Below are 24,513 nucleotides of genomic sequence, written 5' to 3' on the forward strand. Positions count from 1 at the left end.
AGCACTGGGAAATAACGCATATAAAATACAGAGTTTGGAGTCCAACAACATTGCTATTTTCAATGCTTCAAGTCTTAAACAGTACAGTTTTCCGATCGTTGAAGAGGAGGAAGTCAATATCATCGTGGAGGACGAAAGAAACGGAGATGCTTGGGATGTTTATTCGCTGACCGACGGATCAGATGACGAATGATGAAGTCCAGACAGGATTGGAAGACAGGATATGGTATAACGGTATCCCAAGACCAGAGTTATTTTCGTTCATTTCAGACTTGATAAGAGAAGATTTCATTGAAGAAGAGAATTATGATAAGATCTGGCATGAACACGAAATTTCTCCTTTCATACGAAATTTCATTTTTTTGAGTAGAGGAGGAATATAACCTTCCAATGTATGTCAGGATGAGATTGATGGACACATTGGAAGCTTATGTCGAGAAATGATGTCAATGAAATCTTATGTCCGGTTATCACACCTCCAGATGTATTAGAGGGCAGTTGATTTGTCTAATTACGTGAACGGCATCGCTGAATTGAAGATATCAGCAGATTGATAACCAGCTCTAAACCTCGTGGTATCTCGGAAATATTAGTAGATAGTTAATATCGTGAAACATAGGGCAGGATTATATGAATAATACGTATTCTTCAAGTAAAGTTTCCGGAATGCATGAACGGCAGTATATCTGCGACAGAATGTTACTGAGGGCCATGAAATATGTAAACAATAAATTTATATGAGAGGGCCATACCTTGTACATCTAGTCTCGCACGATCCGACGATCGAGATGAAGAAAGGAAACTGTCGATTACTAACCTAAATACGAGGCGGCAATTATTAAATAAGTTCCTTTACTAATACAGCTGATTTGTACGAGATCGTCTTACATTATGTGTCAAATGTTTCCAATTGTCAGAAACATATGGGAGCTAGAAGCTGAGAAGAATTCTGAAAAGCAAACCGTCTCCAATTATTATGTTGTAGTAGAATCTGTTTTGTCTCTGAAGAAGTTGATACACTCTCAATCGGCATCTCAAAAAGATCGGAAGCAAGAATTCATAGGGAAAAGATTGTATTGAAAGAAGTTATTAAAGAGATATTGGCATATTATAAACATACAATATTGTAAAACAAGATATCTTGTTATTGAATGAAAAGGCAAGTGTATCGCTTGAACTGTTAAAATTGTATTAAGGTGTATGACCTTGTTCTAATTGATATCTCTAAGTTTCAGGTAACATGGAACCGTCAGCAGTTATTTATTCAGATACAATGTGTGCACGTATCAACATGAACAACTAAAATAGAGGGACCTCAAAGGATCTGATCTGAAATGTGATGGACAATACTTGATAATGTTATTGAGTGAGAGCTGAACTCGGAAGGTGACACCGTCGTGGAGCAACAACCCAGGATGAGTACTTGAATATCTTATACATATTCCGCCACGTAATTGCTTATTGTAGTTGTAGAGTAGTATTTATTTTGTTGTCAATTTTGACATGAACAATTTTAACTTGAAAGCGACCGTTATTTGTTGAACATTGCGTTGTAATATTTATGATCGTTACGTCTAGTGTGGTGAGCCAGACTACGTTGTGATAATATGCGATAGCTGTGTAAGATTTCTTTAATGATTGCTAGCAAGATTTTACGAAAGTTTCTTCGACATGGATGTTATTGGTACCGTAATGGTGTTATGGTACTGAGCGTTAATTTTAACTTGTAGCTCAGAATACCTCGGAGGAGCTCGGTATGTTGCGATGTACGATTCTGTGGTCTTCAAAATGTTATATGCTCGTGTGGAAATACAGTGTTTGATAATAGAAGTGCGATACTATTGTGGTGATATGGAATTAATGCGGCAACGTATTTAGTAATTTTATGTAATTGCCTGAATAGATTGTTCTTTAATATTGTGAATTCGCTGTGCATGACGAGTTGTGCGATGTAATAAGGTGTTAGTTGCGGTTGGATCTTTGAAAATATTTACGTGGATAGGGAGATGTGATGATTATAGACGTGTCATTAGGATTGCGAATTTTATGATGATATTATGTGAAGGTCCTGATGATGGTATTGACGGTAGGAACCATGTTGGTCATGCGTGAATTTTGTTGTTGTCGTGATGAATAATTTATTTAGGTACGAGGCCGTATTTTAGAATAATGTTGTAGGGTGTTGCACTCACGAACACTAGTAGTTGGTCGTCACATTTATCCTATTTAAATACAAGATTGACCAGAGCGCACGATTTTAAAGGGATGTTTAGGATCTTCGCAAGATAATCGGCAACGTAAAGATATTGAGGTCATGTCGTAAAGGAAATATGATCTTCTATGGTAAGTAAACCATTTCTTTGCTAGTTGGACTTTGTAGATCATTTGAGTTGACGCCTAGTGCTAATGTAGTATTCCAGGTCAAACGACGCAGTGGCATCCGGAGGCGCAGAATCAACGTAGTTAGACAAGATTATCGTAGACGTTGCAATGTCACTTGATGTTTTTTATCTAGGTGCGGTCACCGATGGACGTACGAGAGGATCGAGTCTGTCTTTTAAATGCATGATTTTGATGGATGTTAGATTATGTTATGATCCTGTGTCTTTCAAGCATTTTCTGTTGCATTTATGGTGATTTTATGAAGTTAGAATAACGGTATTTTTCAAGTTGCTAGATAGACAGATACCGACATATATGCGGTGATTTTTTAAAAGAAATGACGGAATATTATGAGATATTTGGGTAGTAAATAGCATTCTGAAGTGGATGATTCCATAATTCCCAGTGATTTATATTTTAAAAATGCGAGATTGATGACTGATCTTTCTATGTAAGCCTTCAGCAGAGGGACACTTTGTCTCTTTTGGTTTCGAATGTCGATGTTGTATTTATTTGTAACAAGAGCCTGAAGTTAGGTGTTTATTTTTCAAGTTAACAGAATATTTTCCATTTATATCCGTTTGTGTTGCCAATAATTTGCTTTTAATGTAGTTGATGCATTTAAAGTTATTTTAAAGTCATTAAACGGGAGATCCTTCCATAAAATAAAACATTTTACGGAGTTATCATTTAAAGCAGCGTAGGAATATTAGGTTAGTTATTTAATTTAGGATAAGATTAAATGTTGGTCAATGTATCTCGTCGAATATGCCAATATCCTCGGTCATTTAATACTCTATGGTGGAATATTCACGTAATTTAGGCAGAAATGATGGTTACAGTCTACGTTAAAAGCCACGATGATAACAATCCACTTATTTAACCTGTGTCCCAACTCGTCGGACTTGCACGTCCCTTGAGTGGAGCCTTCATGGATCTCCGACTGCATTGCTTCGCCGCGGCTTAACCCAACACTGAGATACAAAATTAAAATTTACTACACGGTCACAGGGACTGCTGTCAGGGCACAGTAGACTATACTTGCAACTCGCTTCAGTAAGTTTGCATTCTAACCTATTAATGCATAAAAATCCGGGCGCTAATTAGGACCTTTCCTAACATTAAAAGCGTTACTAAAGCTTATTCGTCTACTAATGTCACACCACACCATCTCTCCACCGCTTTTTCTACCTCTTTAATGTGATTACCCCAATGAAAATCTTCCCTTATATTAACACCTAGGTACTTTTCCGGTTCTCGTGCATTCCCAAAATAGAGATGTGGAACGGTTGGCAAGTTACTTTTGGAATGTGCTATCGCTACCTGTCTATCTATCTATCTATCTATCATTGATTTATAACTACTTTTCAATATATATAAAGTTATGAACGGTTTTACTGGGGCTTTGCTGCATAATAATCGGCCAATACATTTCATTTCATAGCCTAATGAAATATGCAAAACAGTCGTGATACAGTATAATGCCAAGCAATTGAGCGTAATGAAATAAATTGACTGATATTATTACATTATCATTAGGCTATTCAATAAGTATCCTGATTACATCACAATATACATCAGAATTAAGAGCTGAATTGACCTGAAAATAAAGCCTGTTTTGATATGAAATATTTAGTACGTATTAATTTAAATTAATATTAATGTCCCTTCAGTACATTGGATCAAAAATTGTTTTCGGAAAGTAAGAATCGTGTAAATTTAATGAGCCCCTTGTACTCTATGTGATTGGCATTATCATTAATACAAGTTAATTTATGAGCATATGAATTAATATATGTAAGCTTGGTTTGGGTCCAGATTTTATAATACCATTGTGAACGGGAGAATGAAGTACTAAATTAATTTTTCTGGCTCTAATGCTGAAAACAAAACTGTGTTATGGTGGATAGGTCATCCAAGTTCAAATTCCCAGTCAAGTCCAGAACCGAACCAGACGACCACGTAGTTCCATATTAAACAGAAAAGAGCTGATTGGTTGTTCCCTTGTCTTCATTTTATTACATGTTTCATTGTTTTGTAAGAATCAGTACATACTTCCATGTGGCAAAGAGAAAGCGTTCATTTAAGTTTTCTTCCTGTAAAAAATAAACCGTCATTATCACTGCTTTTAATAGAAAGCAGGAAATAAAACATCCTTGTAGTTTCTTGCATAAGACTAATCACACTAGATTTCTTAGAAATGGCGGTTAATTTTATTAGTAGATAAATAAAAATGTTTTAAGTGTGTTTTCAAAATGTTTTTTTTAATCATGCTGTGCCATGACTGTTTCATTGTTTAAACCATAATAAAGGTGATTGTATTTGTGTAATGTATAACATTTATTTTAATTGAAAGTGAAAAGTGTTAAATTGTCAAACATGCAAGTCAGATTCAGAACTAAATCCTAACCCGCACGATCTAGCTAGTGCTTTTTTGAGAAAACGGCGATCAACATTATCGTTTTTTTTGTTATTTTTCCGCAAAACTAGATCCAAAATCATCCTTGAAGACCTTAGTAAAATTAGGAAATTATAAAAAAAATCTCAGGTTGGAAAGGGCTATGATGAATTCTAATGGTGAAGACGGCGCACACACTCAGCCCCCGAACCATCGGAATTAACCAATGAAGGTTAAATTCCCCGACCCGGCCAGGAATCGAACTCGGGAACCCCTCGACGCTAACCGTTTAGCCATGGAATCAGGTAGAAAGAGTTTACTTCTACTTATATAGTTAAGACCCTATCCTCACCGACGTGCAGGTCGCCTCTACGGCGTCAGCTTTGAAGACCTGCACCAGGCTTCTTCGAAGGCCACACGCCATTAATTAAAGTGTTCAAACATTGAACGTCACTATCACAGAACTGGAAAAATAATCCCAATTGATTCTATACAAATTGGGGTAAGGATGTAAAACCTTACAAATAGTCCTCCCGTCTCAGTTCGCTTTCTATAATTTCAGATTAGGAGTGTCATAACCGAGAGGTCGCCTGTTTATTTTACTACTACATTGATCAAATATCCGCTTCCGTAGCGTGACGGTTAGCGCTATTAGTTGCCATCCTTGTCGGCTTGAGCTCGATTCCTGGCACTGCCAGAAATTTAAGATTGGCAGTAGAACTTGGATTTGGTTAAAATAGTTCACGCATCTGTCCTCCAATGACCGAGCTCGATAGCTGCAGTCGCTTAAGTGCGGCCAGTATCCAGTATTCGGGAGATAGTAGGTTCGAACCCCACTGTCGACAGCCCTGAAAATGGTTTTCCGTGGTTTCCCATTTTCACACCAGGCAAATGCTGGGGCTGTACCTTAATTAAGGCCACGGCCGCTTCCTTCACACTTCCAGCCCTTCCCTGTCCCATCGTCGCCGTAAGACCTATCTGTGTCGGTGCGACGTAAAGCAACTAGCAAAAAAAAAATGTCCTCCAATGAGGTGTACTGGAAAAGAGTTGCACCACCGCGAGGCGAGGACATGAGCATACTTATTGATAAAATGCTATCTTTTGTTTTACACATGTTTTAAATACAGCATCCATGCTAACAAGTACCGGCACTTCTTTCTTTCATTCCGTCTGATTCATTCAACATCCATTTTCGTTTGCTATTTGCTTGACATCGCACCGACACAGATAGGTCTTACGGCGACGATGGGATAGGGAAGGCCTAGGAATGGGAAGGAAGCGGCCGTGGCCTTAATTACGGTACAGCCCCAGTATTTTCCTGGTGTGAAAATGGGAAACCACGGAAAACCATCTTCAGGGCTGCCGACAGTGGGATTCGAACCCACTATCTCGCGGGTGCAAACTCACAGCTGCGCGACTCTAACCGCACGGCCAACTCGCCCGGTAATCCATTTTCTAGTAGTACAATACTGTAGTCTTTGGTTCTCTAAATTTCAACAGACATTCAACACATTCTGAAGTTCTGAGTTTTTAAGGAATAGTGTTGTGTTTCCAGAACACGGTTCAACCCGGGAAAAGAATTAAATAAGAAATATTACTAGTTAAACATTCTTAAGTATATCCAGTGTTTAACATTACGGCTTACAATACTATAGGTTGAACTTACTACTAGCTTAGCATTACAAGTGATAATATTCTAGTCTTCAACCGTTCACTATACCGCACTTCGTTTCGAGTTACATCTGATGTATTATACTTTATTCTTATTAGTCACTATTCATGTTTTGTCTCACTATCTCAATAGTTTCCTCCTCCTTTCAAATCCGTGTCGTTATGTCAATCGTCCTTTGAGAGTGAATATAATGCTTAAAACTTTTATTTCTTTCATTCTTAGCTCGCCCGCGGTGTAGGGGTAGCGTGCCTGCCTCTTACTCGTTCACCCCGGCTTCGATTCCCGGCCAGGTCAAGGATTTTTACTTAGACCTGAGGGATGGTTCGATGTCCACTCAGCCTACGTGATTACGATTGAGGAGCCATCTAACAGTGATATAGCGGGTCTAGAAATTCAAAAATAATGGCTGAGAGGGTTCGTCGTTCTGACCACACGACACCTCGTAATCTGCAGGCCTTCGGGCTGATCAGCATTCGTTTGGTAGGCTATGGCTCATCAGAGCTATTGTGCCATTGGGTTTGGGTTGGTCTCTTTATTCTTTCATTCTTACAATATTCAGTTCTTCTCTCGAATAGAAATGTTTCCCTGAAATGAAATGCGTAAGGCTTTTAGTGCCGGGAGTGTCCGAGGACAGGTTCGGCTCGCCAGATGCAGTTCTTTTGATTTGACTCCCGTAGGCGACCTGCGCTTCGTGATGAGGATGAAATGATGAAGACGACACATACACCCAGCCCCGGTGCCAGCGAAATTAACCAATTATGGTTAAAATTCCAGACCCTGCCGGGAATCGAACCCGGGATCCCTGTGACCAAAGGCCAGCACGCTAACCATTTAGCCATGGAGCCGGACTAATGTTTCTCTGGTAGCCTGTCTATGTATAAAATCCAGTACGCTTCTTGTTCAGCTGTGCTTATGTTTGAAGATTCTTACGGACTTCCCAACGAACGAACTAGGAAGTTAACACCTATTATACGTGTTTCATCTACATGATAGTTTGACTCAATATATTTGAACATTTGAAGATGGACAGAAATGATTTAAATAACAAGAAAAAGGTCCGTTCATGCTCCCGTCTCTTATTTCGTGCTCACTCTATCTCGCTGGCATGTTATCCTCTTCCCAGATACCGCAGCTCATGCAAAGTGTTCTTCACTTGCTGTAGCTTGAAGTCTAGCAATGTTCGCTTTCCTTGCCATATAGACGTCGAACTTTTCCTTGCAATTCTGATTACGTACAGAATTGTGGTTTTAATTGTCTCTTGCTACATTTGAAAAACGCAGTAACTTCTCACCCGTTTGGCACAAATTCGATTCCCCACACGCCGCAAATTTAAGATTGGTTTTAGTTGAAAGAATTCCACAGAACTTCAAGAACGCAATTAGTCTGAGTAGCTCAAACGGTAGAACGCTGGCCTTGTGGTTCCATGTTCAGTTCAGTGTGGTATTTGAAGATGCTCAAATACGCCAGCCTCGTGTCAGCTTATTTAAAGTTATGTAAAAGAACTCCTACGGGACAGCATTCCGACACTTCGATGTCTCTGACCTTTTTTTTTTTTGCTAGGGGCTTTACGTCGCACCGACACAGATAGGTCTTATGGCGACGATGGGGTAGGAAAGGCCTAGGAGTTGGAAGGAAGCGGCCGTGGCCTTAATTAAGGTACAGCCCCAGCATTTGCCTGGTGTGAAAATGGGAAACCACGGAAAACCATTTTCAGGGCTGCCGATAGTGGGATTCGAACCTACTATCTCCCGGATGCAAGCTCACAGCCGCACGCCTCTACGCGCATGGCCAACTCGCCCGGTGTCTCTGACCTTAAAACAAGAAAATCTTGCGGAAAAGATCAAATTGATAGGTCATCTTAACTAAAGACCGGGTCAGAAACTGGAAATAAAGATCACTGAAATCTACAAAGGGAAAGTTCCAATCTTTAGTGAATAAAATCAGGATGTTTCGCTTAGTGCGAATGAAAAAATAATGTCCAAAAATGTAGAGTACGTAGATGGATAGATAGATAGATGTATTTATCATCAACAGGTTATTTACCGAATTAAAGATTCCATAAACCATAATATACAACAAATTCACCTTAAATAAATAACACTAATTTCCTAAAATAATAACCAAATTCAGACTAAATTTAGACACATTTATATATGCATATTTACAATACCTTAAATAAATAAATAAATAAATAAATAAATAAATAAATAAATAAATAAATAAATAAAAGAAGTGATCATGTAAACCATTCATTCACCATGGTTAAAATATGCGGCAAAACGTAAGGACGTCAACCCCAGCATAAATCTTATTATTTTCAAACGTAAATTATTGAAATGTCACCTCGTGATGTGTTCATTACCGAGGCTACGGGCCCACCAGCGCGCACCTAGAAATACATTACCGAGCTCGATAGCTGCAGTCGCTTAAGTGCGGCCAGTATCCAGTAATCGGGAGATAGTGGGTTCGAGCCCCACTGTCGGCAGCCCTGAAGATGGTTTTCCGTGGTTTCCCATTTTCACACCAGGCAAATGCCGGGGCTGTATCTTAATTAAGGCCACGGCGGCTTCCTTCCACTTCCTTGGCCTTTCCTATCCCATCGTCGTCATAAGACATATCTGTGTCAGTGCGACGTAAAGCAAGTAGCAAAAAAAAAAAAAAAAAAAAAAGAAAAGAAATACATTTACTTTTGTAACATAAAATCCTACGTCCTTACCACTGGCATCAGTAGCCACTGTAATTGGATGAATTTTATACATGATGACGTCACTACCAGAATTCAGCACAGATAGACGTCATTACTAATTGCGGAACACTGAAAACCCCTAAACCATTCGTGGTAAATTGACATACTTACGCCCTCGCTTGGATATGTGCTTTAATAGTCAAATAGTCCCATTTTCACACCAGGCAAATGCTGGGGCTGTACCTTAATCAAGGCTACGGTCGCTTTCTTCCTAGTTCCTGCCTTTCCCTATCCCATCGCCGCTAGAAGACCTGTTACGTCGGTGCGGCGCAAAGCAAATTTAAAAAAAATCAATTGATGATGACTTCTCTAACCCCTTAAAGCATAAATAAACGATGGTGATAAGTTCTCTAACACCTTATACCGAAAAAATAAGATAACACAAACACACAACATACGCGCTCTCTCTCTCTCTCTCTCTCTCTCTCTCTCTCTCTCTCTGTTAAACAAAGTCTATTAACTCCTTATGATGTAAAGAAATCAGTGGTGAAAAATTAAACGTATCTTGATGCCCACAGTTGGTAGAGGTTCCATGGAATTAAGTACGTCCATACAACAAACGTGCATCACTCAACGGTACTTGCCTGAGTGGTGTGCGTAGGGGAGGGCGTCGTTATGTATTACCAAATACGCTTCAAGCTGCTTTCACGACTTAAGTTATGGACCCTACTTCAAACTACCGTATTCTAAGCACTACTTCACTAAGATATTACCACTGCTTCTATCTACAGGATTTCATCACATAACCATTATGAGAAAACTAATGTGAGGTATTTACCCTGGAAGCAGCATTTCCCTGTCGTAGACAGACTTACAACTAGTTCTTAATATAATGTCTCTCGGTATAGTCTCCTCCTGTTGCTCAGCTTTAACCTTTCCTACATCTGAATTTCTTTCACATTTTATATCTTATTAATCATCACCGCCACCGAAATGGTCTGAGGGATAACACAGTAACTTCTCACCCGTTTGACACAAATTCGATTCCCCACACGCCGCAAATTTAAGATTGGTTTTAGTGGAAAGAATGTCACTCAACTTCAAGAACGCAATTAAGGGTATGAGAGAGCCGAGTTTCTCTCTTAGGCACCTTGGAAGTGGCTTTTCTGTGGTTTCCGTTTTGAGTTCTATGCTAAACCGAAGTGATACGCAATATACTAATCACGACCGCTGTCTTCGCACAGTACAATTGCACTAATTGTTTGTCTAATTTTCATAACCATTAAGAGAGAGTTCTCTTTTGCCATTTTCAGATTTGGTGTTCATTTCTTGTAACAACACTTATTCATTACTTTCTTTCAAACCTTTCAGTTTTGATGTGATATACCAGTACTTCCAACAGTATGTAATAAATGGTACAATAAAAAATGCATCCAAAAGTGACATTTATTCATTCATGACTTTCTCAACAGAAATAATACAATTCACTGTATTTTATTTTTGCTAGTGGCTTTACGTCGCACCGACACAGATAGGTATTATGGCGACGATGGGATAGGAAAGGCCAAGGAGTTGGAAGGAAGACATTGGCTGCTTGTGATTCTGCGACAAATGCCACTTGGGCTTCCACTGACTTGTGATAATTTGTGAGAGAAATATGCCATCTTTAATAGTCTTAATCAATATGCCACGCTGGTCGTTATAGGGTCAATCCTAACGTTGCTCATTCATTTATACGAAGGGCAGTGATTGATGACTCACGCGTTTGGTTAAGATATCTTTACCGAGCTCGATAGCTGTAGTCGCTTAAGTGCGGCCAGTATCCAGTATTCGGAAGATAGTAGGTTCGAACCCCACTATGGGCAGCCCTGAAGATGGTTTTCCGTGATTTCCCATTTTCACACCAGGCAAATGCTGGGGCTGTACCTTAATTAACGCCACGGCCGTTTCCTTCCCACTCCTGGCCCTTCCCTGTCCCATCGTCGCCATAAGACCTATCTGTGTCGGTGCGACGTAAAGCAAAAAAAAAAAAAAAAAAAAAAAAAAAAAGATACCTTTTGTCTATACTCCCGAGCTTCCGAGAGGAAGTTTAAGGATAAATTATCTTATGTAATATATATTATGTTGTCCTAAACATACGAGGTATATAAAAAAGCAAAGCAGAGTCATCTCCCTACAGGCCATGAAGGTCCATGGAGGGATGGAAGCTAAAGGCTTCTACTATACCTGACCTCGGCACTTGATGGGGTAGAGTGGTTAGCTCTACTCCCGGCCACCTCTGCCACCAGGAATTAACCTGGTACTCATTTTTGGTGTGGGCTGAGTGAACCTCAGGGCCATGTGCACCTCCGGACGTGGATATATCTTTTCTTTAAATTTACGGCTTCCTGACGGGGATTCGAACCCACGTGCTTTCGGGCGAACCGAGCGTGCCTTTACCGCCTCGGCCAGGCAGACCCTTTACGACGCATAAAATAGTAGCATACTTGTCGAAAAGCACCAGTGTAAGGTTAATAATATGACAGTATCCACTTACAGAAACAAGCTCTCCTTGTTTCTATAGGTTATTTCGAACATTTCTGGGTTTACTAAAACCACCCGGTTCATTTTGTTTATGTCCTAGTATTTGAGGCCGCAAGCCCTTCCTGATGCCACGTGATTCTTCAAGTGAATATTCCAACTTAGGATTGGCCCGAATTCTAACCCAAGTGTCCGAGTGGAAAGCCAGTACCTAAACAACTCCACTAATCACGCTCTATCTCAGGGAAAGAAAGAAAAGAAAAGAAAAGAAAAGAAAAGAAAAGAAAAGAAAAGAAAAGAAAGAAAGAAGATATAATAAAAGAAAAGAAATAAATGAACTAAGATTTGAGCTACTCTACGATCTGAACATTTGCTGGAATGTCAGTCGAAAGTTATTAGAACATGACGTTTTGAATAGCTATATTCTTTGGAATGCACTTGAGGCATGGATGCTCCGCAGTGCGACGCCCTTTTCGTTTGAGCTAGGTCAGTGGGTGGGTGTTAATTCTGTTCACATTCTTTTTCCTTTGTGAAGTTCTTGTGTTACACATGAGGTAGCTCGCTCTGGCTCTACAGAGCGGAACACTGCTGGGGATTACGACCTGAGACAGAGTGAAAAGGAAGGACCCAGCACTAATGATGAACATGATTGAGGTTGACAGATTTTTAGTTTTCCTCATTTTGCTAATAAAACTTAAGATTGTTAATTTAAAGAAGAAACTTGACCAGAAAATTGTACAGTCAAATGTATATTTTCTTTTTTTGAATGAATTGATTAAATATTATGTTAAGAAATTCATACCTCGGAATACTGTTGATATTATCTATGATTTTTATTTTTTACCGCACGTGGAAGGTTGCAGTTTTCTCACCAAAGCAACCGCAGTTTGAACATCACCCACTGAATGCGAGAATTTTGAAATGAAAAGTAACTCCCTGTGGCTCGGATTTTATATAAAACTGGCGGTCCCGTGGTTACGTTCAGAATAAACACGTGACACAATAGTCCATTAAGGGTCTTAGTATGTCAAGACAACTGTTGTCCAGTCAGATGGCTTTCAGTTTCTGGAGTGCACGTGGTTAGCGTAATGACATTCTCAGCTGAATTGCTTGACTTTCACGACCGAGTTCACTACCTCTCATATGGAACAACTCGTAATTTGGCCTCACGAAGCTTCCTGACCTCAGTCCGGAATTAAAATCTGTGGACTGGCTGGAAACAGAACCGGGTAAGGGACAGACGACGTACCCCTACAATGAGAAGCCATTCTGCAACCATTCCACAAATTGTCACGGTTCACTTCTTTTATTCTGGATGTTAAACGGTGTTACATAATCTGGGACAGCATGTATCCTACCCTTCGTTAGTTGAATTAATGCTTACTTTATTATCTCTTATTTTCTTTTGCCACATATTTTTAATTAAAAAACGTTGCTGTCCTACGCGGTGCAATCCACTCTTCGTTATATAATTTTATAATTATATGAAATTCTTTCTATCTTTTTATTTTTGCTTTGGAAACACTACCCAGCCAATATTTTTTTTGGTAATATCTGCGTGTATACTTTCATCATCACATATAATACTAACTCCACTATTAGCTGTACATTCTGGTAGCCCCATTATTATTTTACAAAACTTGTTAATCCATTACATCTAATTCTTCAGTGATTCTTCAATTTATTGTCCATACTTCTGCCGCGTACTCTGGATTTTACAAGCGAATTCAGGTCAATGCAGAATCAATAGGGACAAAAAAGCTATTACTGGTCAAGTAAACTCGTGTCATCATCCCGAGTAGGTGGAGCCCTTTTCACGAACATCCGTAATGGAGGTGAGCTGTATGTACTGTTTCAACCACATACCAACTCTCCTGCCATTCTTAAATACCGAAAATCGAACCCGGGCCCCCGAGGAGGCAGATAAAAACATTAACCGTTACGCTACGGAACGGAACGCTGTTATTGGTAATGGGATAATAAAGATGTTCTCTATAATAATTCAACAAAAGCTAACCCGCCAACGACAGGTGTGATATAAAATTTAACAGACGAGTGACATAACTCTAACATCACAACTAAGGTCTCTCCAAGACATCTGACATTCAGTACATGGGAAATTTTAGAAATGAAGTATATTCCCGCGTAAAAATATATCCCTAGAGTCACGTTCATAATATTAAGAAACGTAAAATTGTCAGTTTACTTCTTCGAAATTAATATTGCACAACCTGAAAATTGAGCCCTGACACGATTGAACTCTAGAGGATGAATTAGCAGATTTCATGTAACCTTGTTAAAATTAGCATGTGGGCACGAGGCTTGTAAAGAGAATATCGCAATGAATGTGGTATTGAATCCAGAGTGACGATGCATGTTAGCAGGCGAGTCTCAGGCGGGATTGGAGAGAGCTGGCATTACCTTTGACTGACCACATGGACTTGGGTCATGCAGTATTCAGCGACCGGTCTTCCAGTTCCTCAGAAGCGGCTTGAAATCCAGGAGGATGTGAGGTGAATGATAATGGACGTCTTGTTCCCGTGTTAATTGACCGGATGATTGCTCGAGCGGGTGGGTCGAGCCGGAAGAGGAGATAAAACAGGATGACAGCAAAGTGCAAGAGAGTGAAACGCATTATCGCCATGTTTGGACGGATTTCTGTATTTTTGCTAGGCTTCCGTATTTCATTCTACTAACATAAGAAATATATCCCAAGTAAACAAACGGTACGAACTTAAAATATTGTCTGCAGCAGTGTATCACAAAAAATCTTTCGGTCAATTTTTCTTAGGTTTATCTAATTGTAAAGACAAAGTAGGAACAGATTATTTTGAAGAACTTGTTTATTTTTGTAATAATATTCTTGGTTTTACGTCCCAATAAGTAAAACTTTCGGAGACCCTGGGGTTTCCACATACTTTTCCTGGATGAATTTTCACATGCCAGTAAAACTACCGACATAGGGTGACGTATTTTGGGCACCTTCAGATAGCACTGGAGAGACTCACAATCAAACCCCGCCAACTTCGGCTCAGAAAGGCAGCACTTCTACCGTTTGAGCAACGCAGCCGAGCGTTTATTTGAGTTGTATGTTCACCTATTTATAACAATACTAACTCATCGGCGTTGCATTACATGCAAGATATGAATGCAGTGCTGAAAGTATTTGCTTCTCAAATTCTCTGGATGTGAGTTCGGAATTACAGGGAAAATTGACGAGTAATCAGTTGCAAGCACTGCACAAAACAACAATTAAGATAATTGCCATATCTTTAATTATACTGGCTTTCTGTATGTAACTGAGAATTAATCTTCGCAGATAATGCCAACATGTGCTAATTTAACACTATCCTTGTTTTATGTGAGCGGGAACAAATTTCACAGACCCTTGAGGAGGGTCGAGAATATTGAGAATAGTCTCGTTTTCAACGCGTGGACCTTAGAAATGTTATTTATTATTAAATAAAGTCGTTTCTTACTTCATCATCTGTTTGCTTTTTTATCAATTTTAAAATGACAACCTACAGCCTGTTTTCCAGTCATTGACCGGGTCAGGGGTGTAATGACTGATAGATGCTATGAAATGAGAATGGAGAGTTTTTCTGGAATGAAAGATGACAGAGAAAACCTGAGTACCAGGAGAAAAACCTGTCCCGCCTCCGCTTTGTCCAGCACAAATCTCACATGGAGTGACCGGGATTTGAACGACGGTATCCAGCGGTGAGAGGCCGACGCGTTGCCGTCTGAGCCACGGAGGCTTCTATCAATTTTAAATTGGGCCTAAATTCTATATAGCGTAGATTATTGCCTTGAATTTCATATAATATTCATACAGGCTAGAGCGGACTTTTTTTAGCTTGGTACTCTTTAAATGACATTTGTTGTTCTCTTCATGCGAGTGAAAAAGTGCCCCCGAAGTGACTAATTCCACTGTACGAGAACATTATCATTCTTGGTGACTTCATCACTGGCTACCAGTTACCAGTAACGAATCTGTATCCTCTAAAGTAACTCCCCTTCGCCAGCTGTGGCGGGAGACATTCTTTCGGAACGTTTAGCTGGCCACTGGCAGTATTTTCACTGTTAGCTCATCAATGCACAATCGATCATACGTCACATTGACGAAGTGCAGGCGCTATTTATTAACAATAACTTGCATTGTACTTGCGTATCAGACTTCATTACAACAGTCAGTCAAATCAGATCTTTCTGAATAATAATGTTAAACTGAATAATATGTCTGCATCATACAACAGATCGTTCACGGTCATCACTACGAGCTGGCGGAATGATCTCCCAAAATACTTTAGGGACGTAAATCTAAAATAAAATTCCAAGCTTCCTGTCAACACCATTTTCTAACCACTTCCAATAAAACGTGAGTATGAATAGGATGCACGAATGGGAGTGAAAATGGATGTGTATTGTCATATATTATGGAATGTAGTCATAGAAATGTATACCTTAGATTCTAAAAGATAAAAAGAAGAAAAATTAGGTTAGATCATTTAGGTTTAGGAAAACTATTAGTGCATTTTATAGTTTACTACTTCTGCATGAGGTTACAATTTTAGTTTAGGTATTTTATTTTACACATGTCCGGCTCCATGGCTAAATGGTTAGCGTGCTGGCCTTTGGTCACAGGGGTCCCGGGTTCGATTCCCGGTAGGGTCGGGAATTTTAACCATCATTGGTTAAATTCGCTGGCACGGGGGGCTGGGTGTATGTGTTGTCTTCATCATCATTTCATCCTCATCACGACGCGCAGGTCGCCTACGGGAGTCAAATCGAAAGACCTGCACCTGGCGAGCCGAACATATCCTCGGACACTCCCGGCACTAAAAGCCATACGCCATTTCATTCATTTCATTTCATTTTACACATTAATTTTACACTATCTATTGCCCAAAAGTTTAAATTCGTTTCGTCTTGCTTGTAATATCAATAGTACTCATCTTATTTACATGTAAGTTTATATAGTTAACCGTTACTATGTATTTTTTGCCGTTATTGTTACGCCGTTGTGTGTTTAAGTGTACAAGAGGAATTCTAACTTCGCCACGTTCAATAAAGGCGGATGATGATGATGATGATGATGATCATCATCATCATCATCATGATGCGGTGCTTCGAAGAGATCTGGTGCAGGTCTTTCGAGTTGACGGCGTATAGGTGACATTCACGTCTACAAAGGTGGGGAATCGAACCCGCAACCCTCTGGACCGAGGGCCAGCACGCTACCCATTTAGCCATGGAGCCGGACATAATAAATAATAATAATAATAATAATAATAATAATAATAATAATAATAATAATAATAATAATAATAATAAAAATAATGCTCGTGTGGTTTTTTTTCTTTTTCAGTTCAAACATTCTTGTGCTAAATCGGAATAATAGTGTTACTATCCTCTCCATCCATTATAAAATATTAGTGACTTTAAAGTTGTTAAGTTGATTATGCTACCGATAGTCTTTTCTTACGTTCTTCACCGGGCGAGTTGGATGTGCGGTTAGGGGCGCGCAACAGTGAGCTTGCATTCAGGAGGTAGTGAGTTCGAGTGAATTCAGCCCACAGCGTCTGCCTTCGCACTCCTAGGCCTGCCCTATCCCGTCGTCGCCACGATACCTGTCTGTGCGACGTAAAACAAATGTAAAAAACATATTTTAAAAGTCTTATCTTCCGCTCTCTGTTTCGGAATATTTGATTTGGGGGTTGAACTGATTCCTGCATACTACCCGCTCCTGGATAAGATTACTAATGCTGCTGTTGAATTTTGTGTATATTGCTTTGCTTGAATGTTTAGTTTAATCACGGCTATTTATTAAAGCTATTCGATTTTTGAGATACACGTTGAACTAATTTGGTCGTGTTGAGTAGACGTGCCTATATATTTTAAGTACATAACAAAAATGACCAACCGGACACTAGTCGAAACCAAATTTACAATCTTGTGATTCGCGTCGGATGTTCTACTATTTGAGCCTAGGTCATGTTTGTTGTTTTGGAAGGACCTAAGGTACAGGTCTGGCACTGCTCCCAGATGGTGCGTGCTACTCGCTTGTTGTGGACCAATTCAAGTGAATGTTTCATTTTCACGACCATACTGTACTTCAAATACAACTTACTAGATCGAGTTGAGTACATATACTTTACTTTCCGTGTCCGAGACACACATTTCATTCTTCCTCTCCAGAAATCTGCAGCTCATTTTCCTCGGTCTGTGGCAAGCATTAGATCTTCCTGGGTACAGGAGTCATTCATCTACTGACATATGAGTAGGTGTTGTGGAGTCAGGATATCTCCACAGTTGCATGTTGGATCCTCCGAATAACCCCATTTCACAAGATAACTACGGCACTTGGACACGCCTGTTCTCATCCGGTATAATGACCTCCAGGTGATATAGAACAAATGGCTTCCACTACTCAGTTCTTCTTTAGGAGTAAACCCCCCTGGCAGTACAGTACTTGTTTCCATAGTGATGTACGTCGAACTTCTGGTTTGGTGTAGAGGGGTACTTCTCCTGGTGGTCTTTTAACAGATCCTTGAAATCAGCGTTGACACAAGCAATGAACTGGGTATGACAACCTCGGGGAATAAGTTTACGGGAGATCTACTTGACAAGTTCCACGAAGTCTTCATAATGTCTTGGCTCTGGTTGTAAATTGGTCAGTGCCTCATCCAGCTCAGCGGAAAAGGTCTCCCAGTTTGTCTTTTTAAAACTGAAGCGACGTTTGAAAGGAACTTCATCATTGCTAACCACTCCTACAACTGATAAAGTGATTGGGCTATGTTGAGTCCTAGGGATGGACTAGTCTACCATTTTAGTAACATGTTTAGTTAGTTGTTCACTTATAAATATGTTGTCGGTGTTGAAATATGGGCTGAGTTTGGAGTTCTTAATCAGTCTCATTCCTTCCTTTCCTGCCCATTGCTCGAGTCTGTGCTATTGTATCCCCAACTGATGCTCATACAATTGAGATCCACCAGGACAATTTTGATATTCTGCTTATCAAAGTTATTTGGCTTTTCAAAAACGACATTTTCATTGGGTGGTTTATAAATAGATAAATAGATGAATAGAATTCTAATTGTACAGTCAAGATTTCTATATCGTTTCTGAACGTCATTTGAGATGACTTGACACTAATTTCTGGTCTGACAAATACAGCACTACCATACTGTTCATGGGGGCGTTCATCCCTTCTATTTTAGGTCTGTTGTTGTTGACCCCTCTGTGAGTGTCTTGCACTACTAGGATGTCCATCTTCTTACGTTTGCACATGTCAGGGAGTAAGATCGCTTTAACTCTGGATAAACCTTCGATGTTTATTGAAGTTATGGTAAGTCTTGAAAAAGACTATTGGTTTTTATTTTTATATCTATATCTCCCGGTGGTTGAAGGATCAGCGCTGGTCTGTGACTACCGTTGCCCAGGGTACGCACGATTGTAATATTCATAATCTTGTTCTTATCTAGTAAATATTCGCAATCTTCTGGGAGGCTCCTTCAGTGTACCCCGGGTACATACATAATGTACCAAAACTCGACGGCAAAAATTTAGGAATGGATTCCTCACATAGAGAGAAGAAAAAGAGGTTATGACAACATGGGTCCGGAAACGCATAGTTACAGATTTATTCAAACTTTGTGAAACTAATTTTAGTAATAATTTACATGTCCTCATGCAATCATCCAATCGTCTGAACAACAGAGGTTCGCCATTAAACATCTTGGCAGGCATTGTTGGTGATTCCTTGTTGGGACCCTACGTTCTTCCGAATAGGCTTACTGGACAGAACTACACGAATTTCTTGCGTACTGCATTGTCTGATTACTTGGAAGACATGCCACTTGCATACCGTCGACAAATGTTTTTCATGCAAGATTGTGCTCCCGTACAATTCAGTCTGCTGCCCGCAGGTGCCTGTATACCCATTTTCTTGAGCGCTGGATAGATTGAGGAGGACCGATTGCTTGGCCACTACCACGCTCTCCTGACTTAAACCCCCTGGACTTTTACCTGTGCCGACATGTTAAGTCTCTCGTGTATGCGTCTCCCGTTCCTGATGAAGCAACTTTATATGAGCGCATTGTAGCAACCTCTCAGGCAGTACACACTACACCAGGCATTTCGGATCGCGTCCATAACTTCATGCGACGACAAGCGGAGGCTTGTAATCATGCTGAAGGTCGTCACTTTGTGAACATTTCCACTGATACATGCTCAAAGTGTCTCAGCTGCCGTTACAGACGTACGGTGTAATTGTACAAAAGTTTGAATAAATCTGTAAGTATACGCTTCCGGACCCATGTTGTCACAAACTTTTTTCTTCTCTCTATGTTAGGAATCCATTCCTAAATTTTTGCCGTCGAGTTTTGGTACACTCTGTATAGTACATGCTGAAGGGATGTTAAGTTAAGGAGAAGACTCACCTACCGCACACCGGTGGAAACCGAACTCACAACCTTCCGATTTCGTGTCGGGTGCTGTACAGATTAAATATTCACTATTCCATTACATAGTGCCCGCACCCTTATGTGGATGATGCTCACAATCTTATAAATTTCGAGAACCCCTGGGCTGGAGAGTACTCTCTATCTGTTAAGTCTTATCATTAGCCGTTTGTGGACATGAACTGTACTCGAACCGCATGGCCTTGGTAATTGAAAGAGAAGTCCCGTGATTAATGGACTGATAGGAGTGGAAAGCAGTGGTGATCTCGTTAGCCATACAAGATTGCTCCCACCTTTGTGTTAAAGTACACAGTATCAGTGCAAATTGACCGGAGCTTTGTGCCGGAAGCCGGAGATGGACGAGGTGGCCCGTAAACAGAAATAATAATGGAGTGACGTTCACCTCTCACGGCTATCATTTATCATGCATCGTGACTGACACCACACTTCTCAGTTCCTCATTATTACATACTTTTGTCGGATATGTGTCCAAACTGAAAGTAATGTAACGATTAAAATTTATGTCAATAAAAACCGTGAGTGAACTCTGCACCAACACCTCGTGATAGGAACGAACCATTATATCTGTTATTCTTTAGCCAGGGGTCTGATTGGATCCCCAGACTTTGATTCTCAAATATTATGTAGTGCTAGCAGAAACGCAAAAACGGGTGGCGGCATCATTATGAGGACAGACATAATAAGGAACGAAATAGTTTGCCATTGCCCTATGAGTAGCACCTTTCAAAGCGCCCAGATCAGTGTTGTCAGATAGAAAAATAATATTTCGGACTCGATTTGGTCAAAATTGAGGAAGATGTTTTTAAATGTGCCATAATTTTGATCAAGTTACTTAAAAATCAAATATGTTAATATGGAAGCCATATTCATTGTTTTGACTTAGGTAACATTTACGTTTTCCAGTTAGTCGAGCACAGGATACAAATTTATAAAACACTATACTTGGAGTCGACTCAAGTCCTAAGCGGTTCCTTTGATGTTCTGTATGTTATATAAAAGCCTGTTTTCTAAGTTAAGGCGTAGATCATGAAGAACACTTTAGATGCGTGGGCGATGCCTGAAGTATTAGTTATATGTTGAAGGTAGCTCAGTCGTCAATCCAGGGTGTCTCCCAGGTACTTATCGCTGTCGGACCATCTGATTACTACTCCAAAGAAGTTCAGACCGCCCAACAGTCTGCCGTGTACTCCCATGCTGTATCAGTGCGGGCACCCCGCCCCGGACGCTAGGAGTGGGTTGACTTTAATTAAGTTCCAGTACCGGTTTCGCTAGTGCGATGTTCACCTGGACTGTTCAGAAGAATAAGAATAATACGCGCAAATGGATTGATAATAATAATAATAATAATAATAATAATAATAATAATAATAATAATAATAATAATAATAATACGAGGAAGAATTTGAGATAATCCTCTGTTTAAGAATATCTGGTTTGTAGTTGTTTGGCTTACGTCGCGCTCACATGGCTGTACTTGACCATGACTTTTGTATTTAGCAGTGGTTGATTGAAATGAGTGCCGCGGGTTGCCTAGAAGTTAGCACTTGTGTGCTGCGGGTTGCGTATGGAGGATGATGGTAGGGGTTGTGGTATAGCTGGGTTTGGTGCATGGACCGGGGGGGGGGGGAGGAAGGGGATGTAGAAACGGCCTTTATCATCTGGGAGGTTTTGTCATGTTTAAGGGTGATTAAAAGGTAGTTTGTTTCTTAATGATTAGAAGGTGATTAATGGAAGGTTGTTTGCTTTTGGTGGTCGAGGTTGAGGAGTATGTCCTTTATAAGAAAGATGTATTTCGAAAGGTGATTTAATTTGTCTCGTCTGTCCGGTTCGTACTCTCCGAGTGCCTTGATTGGTGGGTTGTTATGGTGCTGTACCTAGTTGTAGAAATCGGTTGCTTGTTTGAGTGCATAGTCTAATATCTACGGGATTTTTGTGATTTCGTGGATGCTGGCGAGACTGACCGTGTCGTTTTTAACTGCGAGCTTCCTTGCCCATTGTGGTGTTGTCTTGGGTAGAAAGCCAATACCTAAAAGAGCGTATGTCAGTATGGGTCGTATAAATGAAGTGTAAATAAGCTGTACGTTTTTCCTTGATAGTGTGCTACAGGCGTGTATTAGTGGGAATAGTGTCCTCATTTTGTGCTTTAGCTTTGTTGACTGTGTGTTTTATGTGTTCTTGGAGGGTCATCCGCGCATCGAATGTGATCTCCAGATACTTGTGCCTGGGGACACACTAAATGTTTTGGTTGAATAGGAGCAAGACACTCGGAAAGTTTTTATACTGCGAGGTATTGTGGTGCACGCTCCGTACTGTGCAGCGTTTGGCCAGCTCTGCTTCAGACCAATGGCCATTGGCCACACAGATACTGATCGTGAGTGTGTGTGTGTGTTTGAAATGAGAGAGTTGCATTCCTTTATCGATAGCCGGACTTGAGCGTAATGGACGCCTTGTGTCGATGAGAGGAAAAGGAAACCAGAGTGAGACGGGAGAGTTCCACTCTTGGGAGAAACCTCAGAAACGCAAGTAGTAGCGAGGGGTAAGCGGTTTCACCGCAATTTAAGTGTCAGGTTTCTTAACATGGGGACACCGTAACACTAGGCGACCACAAACAGAAGGAAAGCTAACTGCGTATTTAATTCGGTTCCTGAAAGAGTGGATAGTAAAATAAGAAGATGGTAACTTTAGCTTTACCATTTCTACATTTTTCTAACAAAGTTATTTTGTATTAAATTTAACATTATTATTTATAATTCTGAACAGCATAGGGCACATCTTAGGAAGACAACATTAATTCTTACCATCAGCTTTAGTTTTGATGAAAATTTAGTTCCACATTTCTTATGTTTAAATCGTAATAAGAACCGAGTCTAACCATCGTGGCGTCGATCTCTCTCTCTCTTTCTGTTACCGTCCATGTCCGAGTACATTATTCTTCTAGGTAGGACATTCGAATGACATAACGTCGCTATCGAAGCCGGTTTATGCGTACGCCTTCATCCGCCTAATTTATTCCAAATTTAACCTTTATTTTCTCACTTCAGATACCTTCCTACCAATGTTTCCATCAGTTTGCACAGGGGTTATCCTAGCTGCTTCCAAATCTATTATTGATAACTTAAGAATAAGATATCCTGTGTACACACAAGCCAACGCACGCGCCATTAATGTTAAAAGTAAGTGTTCTGTAACTGCAGAAATGCTGGAATATACAGTCGAAACTTACCTCCACCACTAGCATTAGGAAATAAATTTCAGGCAGTGGAGGGTTAAATGCATCCAAGTAGCTGAGAGCTTGCATTCGGGAGATAGTGAGTTTGAATCCCACCGTCCGCCCTAAAGATGGTTTTTACCGGGAGAGTTGGCTATGCAGCCAGTGCCGCGCAGGTGTGAGCTTGCATCCGGGAGATATTGGGTTCGAACCCCACTCTCGCGAGCCCTGAAAATGGCTTTCCGTGGTTTCCCATTTTTACACCAGGCACATGCTGGGACTGTTCCTTAATTAAGGCCAGTTCCTTCCCATTCCTAAGCCTTTCCTATCTCATCGTCGCCATAAGGCCTATCTGTGCGACGTAAAGCAGATTGTAATAGAAAAGAAAGTTTTCCGAGGTTCACCATTTTCACACCAGGAAATTGCTGGGGCTGTACCTTAATTAATGCCACGGTCGATACCTTCTCAATCCTAGCCTTTTCCCACCCTTGCGTCGCTGAAATGATTCGATGTGTTAGTGTGACGTTAAACCACTCCTTACTGGCGGTGTTTTTACCATGGTTGTGCCTTCTCGCTTCCTCCTTACATCTTCGCATATTCGAGTATGATTGAGATATCCCTAATATCAGTGGCAGCTGCTCGCCATCAGAAAGAGAAGGCTAAAGTCTTTGTAAGCGAGAATAGTGTTCATAATGAATACATTGACTGTCGTTTCCTCAAGGTATAATTCTCTCATTTTCCTCGTTACCGACCGGCGACTCAGACATTAAGCAGTACCACCCCCTACGCTACCCCATGACAGAAACCCTATTTATGACTGTCTACAGTAGTGTCTGCTGTGACCAATAACGATGGCTCTTGACCAATAGCATGATTGCTTTGTCAGTGACAGTCCACGAGAAGTACTTCAAAAGTGTGCCGGTCCACTCAGCATCACAAATCACTGCCCCCCCCCCTCCCCCCAAGGTTCGAATCCGAACCAACCCAAAAAATCTAACAACCACCCCTCTAACTGCAACATTCAGCCGCAGAATGTAAGAATGGCACCCGCTGCAACAGATGTGGTAATCATCACCACCACTCTGTCTGTACGGTTCCACGGTAGCAGCCCAAGTGTTCAAATTTCCTCGGCAATCACGCAGCTTCATATCCTGACCGTCCCTT

This window comes from Anabrus simplex, chromosome 1 (assembly GCF_040414725.1).
Source record: "Anabrus simplex isolate iqAnaSimp1 chromosome 1, ASM4041472v1, whole genome shotgun sequence".
NCBI lineage: Eukaryota > Metazoa > Arthropoda > Insecta > Orthoptera > Tettigoniidae > Anabrus > Anabrus simplex.